We start from the raw sequence: 16,485 nt of genomic DNA, 5'->3' as shown, positions 1-16,485 counted from the left end.
CTATGTAAAACATTGTACCTCAAAATCGTTTGTCCATGCCAAAGAAATGTACTTTGACTTAAGAAATCACAGAAATAGCTTGTATATGACCTGACGTTCAGGGCGAGATGTTATTTTGTGGAAATGTAATCAGCCTTATTGGATTTATGCAAATTATCAAAGTTCCTATGTCAAACATTTTATCTCCAAAATGATTGCCTTTGACAAATAAGTATGTTAGACTATAAATTCGCTTGTTTTAATTTGTTTTACATGTGATGTATGGCCAATAATGTTATTTTGTCAGATAGCTGGCAGCCATATTTGATTCATGCAAATTAGACATATTTCCCAAAGTCAGATTCGAGTTTTTTATTTTATTTCATTTTATTTTATCTCGACCAACAGGTTGCCCTAATAACAGATTCGTTTGAAAATGAAAATATAATACAAAAACGAAAAATATGTAACAGTTACAAGTAAACAAACAGACAGGAGAATGCACATAAAAACCCAAAAACAGCAACACAGCGAAATGTTAGTATGTTGTTCTAGGTACCTCTCCAAAATGTATCCCCGAGAAAAAAAATTCTGACGCAATTTGTGGTGGGTCTATCCCTATTTTGACTGGACTAAATATGCAGTCCACGCGCCCTTTCACAGCAAGCCAACGTTCCACATATGTCGGTAAAAAAACCAGGTCGTGTTATTGTCGTCTTTATGGCGTCCGTATCCGTCATAGCCACGACTCTGTATATAAGGATTCATATCTCTCTTTACATTTATTCACTCAGCCTCTCTCTTTCATTCCGAGAAACACTCATATATCCGTGGCCGGGTCGTCTGGCCTGGCTGTATCACCGTAGTCAATAACTCGTGATAGTTTAACATATCGGTCGCCTCGATTCGAGCGTCGGCCTTTTTTCTTTATTGAAATATGATACAATGATGCCGTTGTCATATGAGGCAAACTTTCAGTGATATAGTATGTAAATGGAGGATGGAGACGTCAAAATCGGAATTGTTACTTATCGACGTTATTGTGTATTAAAGTAGTTTTCATCAGACAACACGTGAAGAACCCACTATTTAAAATCGGCAAAGAAGTCGCGTGTTAGCGTCAAAAACTGTCTTGAGCAATTTGTAAACGTAAATGTAAGTTGCCTTGCCACAACGTGATCGAAAAACTCTCCTTACAATAATATTCTAAAACTTGGCATTTCATGAACAGGTCCGTCATATTTCGTTTTGAAAATATTCTGCTTCTGGTCGACATAGACATGTAAATCCGGGATATAAAAGTTATCGGGACGGTAGGCTATTTCAATCCTAGGCCCCGCACATTTTCAATCTTTCCGTTTAATTGCAGGTCAGGGATAAAGCAAGGGTGAGCGTCCGATCGGTAGGTGTCGAGGGGCCGGCACCATTGTCACATCCGTCATATATCGAATGCCGCACGCCCCGTAGGAGTCAATAGTAACTTGTTGATGATGTAGCAGGCCGCAAAGTCATCATTGGACTGAAAGTGACCCTGAACGTTTTGTACCTCGACAACTTTTGGATTTAAAATGTTCCAATTACATGTTTTACATGGTAACTACGTTTTTTAGAAAATTATGCATAAAAAATCGATAAAACGCATAACAGTGATTTAAATATATCAATGCGCCATACGACGATGAAAATCGATCTATTTTTCTACCGAATTTTGTCTAACATGGAAATAAAGCATATGGTTGTCATTTGCAAATAATCCAAACATTTGGAGTGAAAACTATGAATGAGAGGCTTGTAATAAAAAGATCAAAGCCCGAACAAGGCACTATTTACCCTCGAGCCAGGAGATCATTTTCCGTCCTGACGTCGGGTTAAATCACATACTCTCTGGGTCATAATCCCTTGTTTGGGTTATTATATATGATATTCAGTAATTCATGTACAGTTCTCCAACGGTCACCCCGTGCATAATACCAACCGAAAACTTGCCCTGTCCACATTCCTAACACCACTCATACTAAATCCGGGTACTAAATATCCACCAAAACCGTGCCCTGGCCACACTCCTATCACTAACCAATACTACATCCGGGTAGATCACTAACCAATACCACATCCGGGTAGTAAATATCCGGTGGGGTGGGGATGGGTAACCGTCCTCATACTCAAAGGGGAGGTTAACCAATATTTATATTTTAACCAATCGGAAGATTTTCTCCCATAGTTTCGGGCGTGTCAATGCTTTAAACTCACTGCCCTCTTGCCGAGTTTCCTCACATCTGTATGTAACTGAAATATCGGACTCAAAAGGTAAGCCCTCAGACAGCGAAAAACCCACCAAGAAACTCTTAGCGCCACGTACGTGACACTTAAAAGACCTGCGACTGTAAAGGCTTGCTGTAGACGATCGAAAGAACTGCCTTCGTCAAACGCCATAGTAATGGTGTGGTGATAGAAACCTTGAACTGCCGGCCCTGAATGCACTAGTTCCTCATTTTACATGAGTGGGCGCAGGTCAAGTGTGAGGGCGATGTTTAAAAATCGACTGACTACGTGAACTTTGAAGTGTAATTAATCATAGTCCACAAGGTGCGATGAGCCGCAAGGTAGGGAAATTTATTGCTTACTTTATCATGTGATGGAGTCTGACAGGCTATCGACAATTCAAGACCGGTGGGGACACTTAGATTTTGAATGGCGAGTAGGCTTCAAGCGCATGTTTGGTAAGTACATGGACAATTGACGTGCATCTGTCGATAAAATATCTCTCCTGTGAAATTTTAGCGTTGCAATATCCGAAGCATCTATTTCCATAGGTTTGTCAAAAGCCAACTTATCTATTGCCACCCACATGGCAAGAGTTATTCTGAAACTGAAATGTAATGTTGTAGTACACAATGTCCAAAGGGATTATCTTTATTCTGCAGCCTTCTGTAGAGTACCTATGCAAAAAGCTTTAGGTTTTGAAATGGTTGTGTGTCCAATATGAAGCAAAGTACATGAAAACACAGTTGAAGTTGAATTCTGGCTCTGTAACATCTGCTACTCACTAACCACGGTCCCTCCACAAGCGGATCATCAAATGAAAAAATGAGCCATATAAAATCGCCTCTACAGCATAAAAGTGCAGTGTAAAATTCCCTTTAATATCCTCAAAAATCTTAATCAAGCTACTAAAATGAACAATAAAATACGAAAACGTTATTCTATCTTTTCAATTACGGTCTACAAAGGCAATGCATCAATTACTGAATTCGTCTTTTTCAATCTGAAAAAGTGCCACAAAATAATAACGTCACATTAAACAGATGGAGTTAAACAGAGAATTACATCCACAGAAATATTTCCTCAATTCAAATAAGAGATCAGAGTATATTAAAAAGCCACCCTAACGGGAAAAGTATTGATAAAAAGCCTAACGATATCGTCCTATGAATAGTTTTCAAGATATTTTCCGTCACTGGATCACAGTGTTCATCGATAATTCGAAAGTTGTTACGGTGCAAGGAGTCCTTGATGCTTCCACTTTGATACGATAATCATGGATATCACCACTGACTATGTTCTAGTCCGATGACGTGCGCACCTCGCTGCATCCGGTCAGACTCCGTCATCTAGTGTGTGCTGAACGGCTTTTGTGGCGACGTTGTCGATACGTTTTGTGCTCAGCAGATGATATTCAAGCCTTATCTCCGTCCCGAAGTTGACCGTTGAGTATTCGGGGCAAGGTCATCGGGATAAAGACACAGACTAGTGGTTCAAAGTCCCCAAAGATAACACCGTTAATTCTCATACATGGATGTGACATTGTGCCATGTGTTGTCCCTTCCTCGCCTTTATCAGCAAACATACCTCTGACATACAACGGTTATTTGCACACAGTTTAATGTAAACTCATCATATGTACTCATCATATGTAAACTCATCACCCATGTACATGTGGATATCGTGCGTGAACAATCGCTCTCACACTGCATCTCTTCAATATCATTATCATTTTATGGTTTTGCTTATAAGTTGTTGACTTATTGGTCACTGGGCAAAAGGTAGCAAGTGTAGTGGAGGGAATGAAACAAGTGTACGCCTTTTGTTTTTAACTCAAACCACGATAAGAGACAATTTAACGTCAAAGGGATTACCTCTGGTACCAACTTGTTGGCACATCAAATATAACACAGCGTAGTTGAACAAAGCACGGGTATACAGTACATTATTCTAGTGTAAGTACACTTTTAGCAGTGTTGTTCCAAACAACTGAGCAATATTCTAGTTGGGTTATTACAAAAGTCTTTTAAATGAGCAGGACATCCACAGACAACCCTTACCAATTCTTTTTAATGTACTAAGAAGTCTTCAAGTGTTGGCACTAATTGAAATAACATGGGTTGTACGAGTTAATTGGTGTTTTATGTCATCCTACATCACTATAATAATGTTAGTATTCTAATTACATCTCAAAAGATCGATTATTTTCTTCCATAAATGCAGCTTCTTCTAATATCGATTAACATTCACAAGTTTTGGCTGAATTTCAAAAATCTCTTTTCTGTGAATAAAAGATTGATTACAAAAACAAGAATCTTGAAACTCAGATTTTTCAGAGTCTGGCTCTTGCGACAGGTTGTTGGTATTGCACAAGTACAAAACTTAATCTTTGATGACAAATTAAAACTGCGCCTACATTGTTTCATTGATTCAGCGGTCAATTGAGCTTCTCCGCACGATACCATTTTGCTATCGATTGCGTAAACCAACGAAAGCGTATTCATGCAATTTTTGTAAGACAAAAATATAAAAAATCTCCTACATACGAGATTTTCATTCTCGTAATTACGAGTTTTTGATACTCGAAATTCTACGAGATTTAGTGCTCGTAATTACGAGAATTCAAACTCGTAATTACGAGTATTTTCTTTAATTTTTTTCCTTACAAATGTGGCACGATTACGCTTCCGTATGTTTTAAATGCAACAAAATGTGTCATATTTTTGTTAACTTTAATGTATGGAAATATATAATTAAGAAGAATACGTACATTTACAGACCTTGATTAACTTGTTTCCCAAAGAATAATTTCCCACGTGTTTCATCGACTTTATAACTGTTTATAAATTGTTTGCATTAAGCAATATTTTGCATTTTGACTGTGTTTTAACTGTATGTTAAAATGGTCTCGTTGTTAGATATAATTTCGGTCACATCATTTTGGATTTATATTTATTAGCCATCATTCTTTCGCCTTCTGAGCGTGCCCATTTCATCAGAGAATACATCAGCTTAATTGCCAGTGTGGTTGGTACGACATCAAAGGGCAGGCCCTGTCAATAAAAGATAACAGAGTGTCGATGATCACAGGTCTGTTTGTGGTTCCTCAGCATGTTTTTCATGCGTTGAATTTATAACATGAAAGTATGGGTTTTTTCTAAATGCCATTTTGAAAAGGCAGGTTTTACGAAAGTGAAAACCCCGTAATATCGACAATTCCACATCTGTCCCCAGGAATGATAGACTATTGCGTGCACTAAAAAGTGCTGTACAGAATGTCTGTTTTCAAAGTTTTGACCGTTCCTTGGCACCCGAAGCTTTGTGGCTTTCGTGATTTCTGTACATTCATTTGAATCTTTCTAGGGCCCCATTGGATGTTTACCAAGATTAACACTCTGTTGGAAGTCGAACAGGATGCGAGGAGCGCCGTCTCAACCACGCCTCTTACTACTATTTTAAATAGCTGTAATTGATTGGTCTTGCATGACTTTAACCATGATGCAGCCTATTCATTGCCCTAGCCATGAATTAATTTAGTATCATAATAATATGGTTAATACAAAAGGACTTCAGTGCGCACTCTCTGACTCTACTGCCATATTGTTTTCCATGGTTGTTTTGATTAAATGAGATAAACATGTTCTGATACAGGAAATGCCAGCTACAGGCAATAAATACAGAGAAATGTCATGCTGAACCTGAAGATCATTTTTTCTCACTGCTTTGTGTTGATGCAGACACTACATACTTAAGGATAGGGAGTGGGACTCTTAAAATGTTCTGGCCGTTGTTGTCATATGGCTGTTTTGGACCAGGATAACCAGGAGTTAAGGACAACTGCTTGAGGTATTGTTGAACATTTAGTCAAGATATGTGTCTCTGTACAAACCTCTAATGTATGTGTAAAATATCCATGTGTTCTGTTCTCAACTCCCAACGTCGCCAGGGTCTGTTTCACACAATTCTTTGCAGAAGGGACAAAGAATGCCGTGTCAGCATTATAGATCATGTTTGTAGATACGAAATAGGGCATGACGCACTGGAAGGATAAAAAAATAGAATAAAAGTTTGAGTTAAGTGCCAGCCATCTATTATAGATCTTGCCAATTCCAATACTGAAATCTGGTATATCATGCACGTAAGACTCTGAGGGCGCTGTTCTGTCAGGTTTCAGACCTGTACCGTAAAGGTATTATTATTGACATTTCTTTCTCTCTTTTTAAGATGAATGGCTACATTTTCAGACTATCATTTTTTTACTTTTCATTTGTTTACTTTACATATTCACAGTTGTGTTGATTGGACTTGATATGTTATCAATGTTCGAATAAACTTATATTGCAAAAAGTGCCATACAGCCTAGAACCTGTAATATTTAAACGTTTTTGAAGATGTAGTTTTTCTTGTTCCACTTTCAAAATCATGGCAAAATACACTGTATTCAACGAATCAACAACTCAGACATACCAGTAAATGACACGAACGATGGTGTGTGATGTACAATTTTACTGTCGATGGCTGAATTGATTCCACAGTAGAATCCATTTGTCAACGATTATGTTGCATATTTACATGGTGAAATGTTTTGGTGTTAGCCTTAAAATTTGTATTTTTCTAGTATTTGGAAGAAGACTGCAAAAAATAACATGCTTGCTTCGCAGAACAAAAGTAGCGATTATCAGGCGCAGTTGAAGGGCACACCCACGACAATGACAATAAAACTATTGAGGTCTAAATAGTCTATCACAAAAGACAACATTTTGCAAGCTTGAAAGGATCAACATTACCTGGATTATGATTCCCATCGATTCATATTCCGCATGCAGTGCACGTGAGAAGAAATCCAGGTATGCCTGTGGAATTTAAACAAAAAAGAGTGAATTTATAACGCCTTCATTCATCACTATCCCCATTATCCTGTACCTGCTTAACCCTTTCAGTGCCAATTTGAAAGTCAATTTTAGTCACCTTTATAAAATATAACGCAGACAATTTCTTTGGGATGAAGACGATTTCTTTTCAGATTTTTTCCCAAAATTTTGGTAAAAACTGCAGCCAATGAAAATTCATGTCCTTTGGTCCAAAATTATCCAAACAATTACAGAAAAAATTAATAAAAATAGGTGAAATGTTGTACAAAATTTAGGTAGGAAAAAATTGGTGCACTCAAAGGGTTAATAACCTCTCCTGCCAACCTTCCAAACAAAAACCGCAAAGGAATTGTGTATGTACTCCATTCCTTGCAAAAATCATCACATTCCGAAAATGTCTGGTTTGTTTTTATGATATGTTGAGATTTATTATTAAATCCATGATGGCATATTTTTGATCGTGAAAGAGGCGTCATTACCTTACAAGTCTCTCTTATTTGTTTGAGCTGAGATATTAAGAGTGAGAGGACTTGCAACTTTGGACAATATTTACATTAGTTTGCTCTAAAATACTTCTGTCAGTTCTTCTCCCTAAAGTGTGTTGAAATATGAAGTATTAGCCCTGCAAACAACATTTTGTGCACAGTATGCAACGTTATCACATGCACAAGCAAAGTTTGTCGTCTCCGATTTATTCTCTGGTCGTTCTACGTCACGACAACCCGCTTCTCTATTTCATCAACTTTGGTGCGTCGGAACTTTTGCGTCGATCTTCGAGGTGCTCGTCAATGTAAACAAACAACATGGTGATCAAAATTGGTCTGACGTGAAAATTTGTAAAAATCAGCCATAATTTTTAGAGTCTGACAAAATACGTCCACTCAGCAAATTTTGAGTCCTGTTTTAGTTTGAATATGGGGCAAGTATCAGTATAGACCCCGACCACCGCTTGAACGCACGCTGGAACAGAGTACATGTACTGACGTTGTGCGGCGCGACGCGACGTTACACAGTGTTCGCCCTGTTCAGATTCAGTCGATTTTCGTTCTCGAAAAATAACGTCACTTTGTCCGGGTTAAATTTCTAGGCCTACGCTATTTTTGAAATCGTGTATAACTTCGCGGGAGGCACATATGCGTATTGATATTATATCAAAAGTAGTGCAGAAGTTTTAACGCGGATTGTTGTGTAAAATACCTTTTATTTTGCAAAAAAAAATGATGAATTCTTGGCTTTTGCATGTGATAAGTATGTTATTCCCTAACGTTTCTTCGTTCGACTCGAAAAATACTGGTGACATAATGACCGTGTCACCACTTGTCTTCGACACCTGGTGACACGGTCATTACGTCACTAGTATTTTCTTTCGCGTAACGAAGAAAAATATTAGGTTATAATCTCTAATTATTGTTGACAAATGAGTATTAGTTGAAACTGACATTGCGGGGAGATAGTGACATGAGATATTACACACATATAGACTGTATTGACAGGTAGAACAACAGACATATTGGAAAGATTTTGAGTGTATGACAAGAAATTATTTGATGTTATTAACATATAAAAAGATACGAAGATACACCAATTGCAGTTATTTGGCCTTTGATATTCCTCCAAAATATACTGCAGGTTGATTGCACTTTTTAAGTTTATGTGATTCTTATTTGAGAATAAATCAATGTTGTACCTTTGTTGAAGAGTACACAGATATCAGAGGTGTAGGAACTTTACCGGAAGCAGCCGATATGTTGATAATTGCCCCTTTTTTCCTAAAAGAAGAATATCAAGACATAATGAGGTCCGAAACAGAATCTTGGGATTTTATTCTTTATTTAGCTGGAAATATTAATTGATGCTGCACATTCGCACACCTCATTTCTTACAGGATGGCAACTGGAATTCACATGCAAGCATGTAATTAATCCTTAACACATAGGGGGACCGTTTTTGTTGGGTCTATGGTTGGACATGACAGTTTGCGGTGAGATCTGTCACCCTACGGTATGCAGATCAATTCTACAGGAAGAATTGGAAGCTGTTGTCATTGGTCATCCTAGTACGGAAGACAAAGTGCCTCTGCCTGTCAGCAAGTTGTGCTCCCTTCCCATTCCCAATAGGGAAATCTCCAGACTGCCCTTTCCAAGCTAACTACACTGATTCACATCTTGTTAGTGTATGTGGACGTTGAATGCCAGACTGTGACCATGTACAGTCACCAAAACTCTTTGCAATTATGACGATTGCGGCCATCTCGCTTCCTGCTGAAGGTCTCTAAAATTTACAACTAACAATATAAAATTTCTACCAAATCTGGTACAAGTCTGAAACTTTTATAATCCATTTACAGGAAATAATACTGCAAGACCATTGAAAAACTCCGGTTTTTTTAACAAACCTCTTTCTTAAATGCCCTTGCGGAAAATTTCATCTTGAAGCTATCAACCTAAACAAACATTGTATCGCATGAAATTTTGAAACTGTCCTCTTCAGTCTGGCTCGACATTGTTCATGCCACTTACATGTGTTGAGACACTTATGTTCCCAATAGCCGACATGCTAACATATGAAACGGTTTCGTCATCATCAGGTTTTTTACCCATCATACTTAGCGAGTAAAATGGCCAAATATGCCAATGTCATTAATTTCATTGTGCAGATTAAGCATTTATTTTCCGCAATAGATTCAACAACACGGGCATTATTAGAATTGCAGATACATCACAATGTTTTTAAGTATATTTACTAACATCACATACGTGGTTACTCCTTGAAGAACCACTCCTGTAACGTGAAGAAATGTTGACTCCAAATAATTACTAACCTTTGAACCATAGCCGGAAGTAAGATTCTTGTCATGTGAGTGGCTGCCAAGACGTTCACATTTATGATGTTGGTGATGTACTGTGATAGAGACACATCAAAACAGGTTGGGGGTACACTGTTATTAGTGTGCTGTTCTTCACAACATTCAGATTGTGTCTATGAAAATAAGTCTACTTTGGGATAGCTGAATGGAAGACGGGAAATTCAGGAAAGCAGAAATCATAACAAAGTGTACGTGTAACATATCTTCGAAAAGATTTATGTAGAATAATTAACCGGGGATTTAACTTGTTCACTCAAATTCACTGTAAAAAGATCCACTCTCATCATTTATAACGATGGCTTTGAATTAAACTATGCCAGAGAAAGGGATAACGTCATTTCGTACAATCTCCTAGTTCATGTTGCCCAAACAGACATGAGACAGTCTTAATCACTTTTTTACAGCTCACTTCTCTTTCACAAAGCCACGGGGCAATGATAGACACAGAGTGAAACTTCCCAAACCTTGGCAAGGTTTGGTGTTTTGAGGAAACAATCCAACCAAGGTTTTGCCATGCCAACATTGTTGACTAAAACGCCAATCTCCAAGCCTGCTAATTCTCGTTCAATGTTCTCGTAGACTCCAGGTCCATCAGTGAAGTCCACTACGATGATCTTGGTTTGAACTTTGCTTGTTGTTTCTGTTGAGAAAAAAGAACAAAATATCGAAAAATATGTCAGATTATCTGTGTTTTAAACATGATCGAAAACTGTATCAAATTGTTGTCTTTCTTTATCTGCAATTCGGAACTCAAAACCAAACAGGTATTGAGAAGACAAATAGATATTATAAGAAATTGCGCACCTTAAAGACACAGAAGCAATAATCAGTTCGTAACACAAACTAAGTGCATTTATGAAGTTGTTGTTTACTATTTTTCCTTTTAAAATTATTTCAGTGTTTGTCTATCATTACTTAGCAAAATAAATCAAGGTTTCATCGATTTTTTACCATGCAAAACTAAGTTTTTGCAACCTTTATTTGTCAAAAATCGAAAATGTCGTCTTAACCAATTATGTAACAACCATTATGAACACGAAATAATGGTAATTTGTTGGTGAATTTGTCCTTTTAACTTCTGAAACTATGGATGATGACCCAAGATTGTATGTGAAAGGAAAATTCATCACTACCCCTTGTCCATCATTGTTTGGCCGTCTCCAATTCAATGGTAACCAATGCGATCACCTTGGGATGTTTGAATGAACAGGGTAAAGTTTTCGATAGCGAAATATAGTAAAAAATCTCAATACTTTCCGTTTCAATGATGCCTTAAATGCTTTGTACTTATTTGTTATTATTTACCTATAGGCTAACAAGGATGGCAAAACTGGGACTTTTGAGACACTTACTAATTTCCTTCGCAAGTCTCTCCAGGTTTTCTTGAGATGGACTAAACAATACTATATTAAGTCATTTGTTGGCTAGCTTATCGGCATAAGCTCTACCAATGCCTATTTAGGTTAACATAGACTTTTCAATAAAGAATTTATGATAAAATATAGGCTTTCATCCCCTGTGTTTGACTGCAGGAGGACCTTTGACCTATCATTTAATATTAAAGTGTAGGACATTTCGACTTCATCCCTCTTTAAAGAGAAATTGTACAGTTCTTTTGTAGTACACTGTCACAGCTGATTGTATTACCCGGTTATATCTTGACATGTAGTGGTCAAAATTGTTTTACCTTCCAAGGTTCGACACACAATGTAAGGAGTTGACTGAACAGGCATACTATTTTCCCAAATTTCTCTTCGTTTCATTTTCCAGTATTGTGATTGCATATTTTTCTGCAGAAGCAGCAAATGATTTTTTTTTCAGTTGGTGGCGGTTGTTCTGTACATTTATTCCTATCAGCGCTTCTGGGATCTCACGGTACATCCCTAAGCACATTCTGATGCAATTATTATTTGTCTGTACCTGCAAAGGATGATGTACACCATCCGAAGTAAAGCTTTAAAACCACAAACTCTTAATTAAATTCACGCGCTAAACTTTATATGTAAAGATTTCGAAAACCAAAATCAGCACCTGATGTACAATCTCTCTTGACATGTTCATGTCTATTTACCGGTAAACAGATCCACAATCACCAAACCATTATGGTGAGAGGGGGAACGAAGAATATGTCCAAACGTCAATTTACAGAATCTGGCACTCAAAACTTAACACTTCTTCTTTAGTTAGCTGCTTTTGTAAATTCATTTAAAACTTGTGAAAAAAAATAAATTGCACGCTATCTTGTCCTTTTTGTGAACGAAACATTTACAGTTTTAATGTGGGATGTAACGGTAAATTAAATTTCAAATTTTAACAGATGAATGGTAATTTTTGTACAAAATTTGTGATTTTTTAACGGTTATCCTAGCTTTTTGATATTATAAAAGAAAATAGTTTAAAGCTGCCTGCGCCAACTATGAACTGAAACCTTTAATATTTCTACTTCGAACCAGGGTGACAATATCCTTTATTGGATTGTAAATATTCAGTAGAACATTGGGATTTTCGGTAAATTACTTGTAAGTTAACAAGGACAACAAAATTGGTACATTTTTCAGACACTCACCAATCTCCCTAGCAACTCTCTCAAGTTTTTCTCGGGATCGACTCAACAGCACTACATTGACTCCTTTCTTGGCCAACTCTTCGGCGTAAGCTTTACCAATGCCTGCTGTACAGCCTGTCACAGCTGTAGAGAGGTCAAACTGTATATGTTAATGACAAGACTATCACTAAATACAGCCGGTAGAAGCACTGATGTAGTTTAATCCTACAGGTGCTGGCCGCCGGTCAGCTGTAATTGTAGTTTTCGTTCAAAGTTAAACCTACTGCTTTAATACTATATCCATTGGTTGCGTAACGTCATTAAATAGATAGCTATTCTTAAGAAAATATATCGGGTTCCATGGTAACATAATAGGTAAAAACCAATCACCATTGCAACTTTGTGTAGCTCGCAGACGCTTGGTTAGGTACACGGTGATTGCTGCCTGTGACCCAGTCAGGGGCCGTCCGCCGTGGCCTTGTACCTAACAATAAGTGACTTTGAAAAATATTGACTGTGACCTGATGATGTACAATCTTCGCCACGTCAGTATTGCATGGGCGGCATGACCCCAAGCAGTTTGTTCACCGTATTTTTATCACGTCAGGTGAACACTGGACCGGTCCAAGGCTACGTGTTACCAATGGGAATCATTACATTGCAGTGATCTAATCGCGTCGGCGGACTTGACCCAATTTGTTATCAAAATCAAGGTTCCTTCCATTAAGTTCAAAGTACAATGCCCGGTCAAGTCAGCGCATATGCTGCAATATGCCTTTGTGTCTCGCACCCGAAAGTAATACTTCATCACTGTCATTCTCAAGGAATTACATGGTTTACCAGTCGAGTATAAGATCCTCATCATCACCTATAAAGCTCTTAACAACGATACTCCTGCCTACGTATCGTACCTGATCCATCTAAAAGATTCACCCAGGGGCCTTCGATCTAATGAAATAATTCTGCTTCACGTACAACGAAGTAGCAGCAAAACCTATGACAACCGTGCTTTGTCACGCACTGCCCCTTCACCTGGAACAATGTCCCATTAGAAGTGCGCCAGTCACCAACTCTTGATACCTTTTTATGTAGAACTCTTGATCCAAGCTTTTCTGTTTAGGAGAGCATATTGATCACTACTGTATCTACGAGTTGGGCGCTACAGAAATCATTTCATCGATCGATCGATTGATTGATTGGTTGATTGTTGGACGTCCACCATCACCTTAACCACTATAACAGTAAGGAACTCTGAACGGAACGGGAGAGAGTTCTCTGGAGACTATGTATAATCCTGTTTACCACAGCCGGAACAGGTATGGGCGGATAGTTCGTCTCTAGGTCGGAGATTATAGGCTATTTTCACAGCCTCATAAGGGAAACGTGCGACACTGAAGAGATCGCTCAAAATGAGGCTGGAGATCGAGCATGCACAAAACGTCAAAGCCGACGATAACTAGACTGTCCCGAGACTCCAAGTCTACATGTACAAACACTAACTAAATTTTAAAAAAATCTAAAGTGACAATATTGATCACTACTGCGTTTTGGAGTTGGGCGCTACAGAAATCAATTTCACTGATCGATCGATTGATTGATTGATTGATTGATTGACGTTAACCATCACCTCAACGACTATACCAGTCAGGCACTCTGGACGGAGTGGAAGAGAGTCTCTGGAGACTATATGGTTCTTGGCGCTGGAATTTCTATTTTATGTAACAGTCTCCTCCTCGGAAAACTTTGTACTTGATGTGTAAATATCATTTTGAAAATGCTAATTTTTGACCCCTAGGACTTGATGACCTTGACGTAATAAAAGGTTCATTGATTCATGCGGTTGAAATACACACTTTATGTACGCGACAAGATACTATTATGTATTTTTAACAGAAGATATAACCATTTCGAAAATATTTTTGAAATATGTGAAGAAAGCACATCTTTTCGAGATGTGCAAATTTACATTAAAGAGCGCAGAATCCTTTTGTAAAGAGTAGTCTCCGTACTGTGAGAAAATCATGATCGGTGAGATACTTTTTTGCCGACGGGAAGATTTTCTCCCATAGTGTTGGGCGTGTCAATGCTGCAAAACTCACCTGCCCACTTGCCGAGTTTCCTCACATCTGTATGTAACTGAAATATCGGACTCAAAACGTAAGCCCTCAGACAGCGAAAGACCCACCAAGTAACTCTCAGTGCCACGTAAGTGACACTTAAAAAACCAACAATTGTAAAAGCTGGACGCAGACGATCGAGAGAACTACCCGCGTCAAATGCCATGGTAATAGTATGGTAGAAACCTTGAACTGCCGGCTCCCAGTAACTCATTTTATATGAGTGCGCGCAGGTCTAGTGTGAGGGCGATGGTTAAAAATCTACTTACTTTGTGACCTTTGTGGGCTCATTAATTGTTGTCTCGCCTTGAGACCTCCAGGTGCGGTGAACCGCAGGTAGTAGGGAAATTCAGTGCTCACTTTACCATGATTATTGTGCGACGAGGTCTGAGGGGCTGTCGGCTACTCAGGACCAGTGGAGAAATCCAGATTTTGAATGGGGGATGCCTGAAGCGCATGTTCGGTTAGTAAGCCGATAGGGTGTTGGAGAGCTAAAATGCGACTCCACCTGTTTTTCCGTGTACTTTGCTTTATACGGGAAACACAGCCGTTTTCAAAACTAAATTTCTCGCGCAGGTACTCTACGGAAGATTGTGGAGCAAGTAAATGTCTTTTGACATCCTGTACATTAATGTTACATTTTACTTTCAGAGTATCTTTCGTCATGCTGGTTACAATAGCCAAGTTGGATTTTGACACAGCTATGGAATCAGATGTCTTAAATATAGCTTATATTTGATAGGGGATATTTTATCGGCAGATGCACCCAATCCGGTGGAGATATCGTTATGGCAGTTTCCTTCTAGCGCTCACTTTGCCCTCGAAATTGAGGCCAACGAAGGCCCCTAGAATTTATGATAGTTCATAGTCTCGCATCGGGAAATAGCCGACGAGAGAGCATCTTGATACATAAACAGAGTATTCGGTAAAAATTTTCAGAAATTACACTACAATTGTTGCACAATGCTTTTCCCTTGTTATAGGTATAATAATTTTCAATGTAATGTCGCTCTGCTTATCGATCACCTCCACAAGCTCCCAGTGGAAGCGCTCTGTAACTTCATATCAAAAGTGCACCTCTCTTTTCTCTGAAAATCTCTCTTACTTCGACTTAGTTGCTGGTTACCGGTTTTTCGTGTCCTCACGCAGTTTGAAACTTCAGGCATTATCATTTCCCGACATTTGATGATGCCCAGTCCCAGACGATCGATGTTTCCAAATGCAATGTCCTGTATTTGTGCTTACTTGGCTTTGGCCTCTTGCTACCGTTGACTAAAACACTTTAGTTCAAGGGAGCCTTTACGCTTCTGTACGTTTCTGTTGATGCTACCTTTTCAATCTAACAGCTTGCTCTATATGTCCGGATTCTCAACCATGTAGTACAGTTTACACTCTACCATTGGGAAGTAGCCAGCGAGAGGACATCGGGATACATACACGGAGTAGTGATTCAAACTGGATGTTACATACTGCCATGCAGGTGTTGTATTTTGACCAGTTCACGACATATACCGGTATGCACGAGCGATAGCGAGTGCATATATGAAGTGAAATGGTCAAAATCGAGTGGTATACCGTCGCTGGGTGTGATTTATTGCTATTATATCATAACAGTATATTGAAATTCTGGCATGGAATGTCATAAAAGGACTTTTCCTCAAGCCGAGAGCCAGTGCGCATGCCAGCCGTGGTATATCGCCAATATACCACGGTTCTTTTCACGTCTCGACCAATCAGATCAATTATATCATACCAGTATATTGATGGTGCAAATACAGCGATCTGATTGGTCGAGATGCGAAAAGAACCGTGGTATATTGGCGATATACCACGGATGGCATACGC

General features: G+C 38.6%; 1 pseudogene; it reads right to left on the bottom strand.

Moving 5' to 3' along the window:
- Nucleotides 1-15,306, bottom strand: part of LOC139127524 (very-long-chain 3-oxoacyl-CoA reductase-like) — a 28,651-nt pseudogene extending 13,345 nt beyond the window's left edge.
- Between the last annotated feature and the right edge of the window lie 1,179 nt (nucleotides 15,307-16,485).

The sequence above is a fragment of the Ptychodera flava genome, chromosome 3, assembly GCF_041260155.1.
Source record: "Ptychodera flava strain L36383 chromosome 3, AS_Pfla_20210202, whole genome shotgun sequence".
Taxonomy (NCBI): Eukaryota; Metazoa; Hemichordata; class Enteropneusta; family Ptychoderidae; genus Ptychodera; species Ptychodera flava.
The sequence above is the reverse complement of the archived record's forward strand: the minus strand, read 5'-3'. Positions and strand labels throughout refer to the sequence as shown.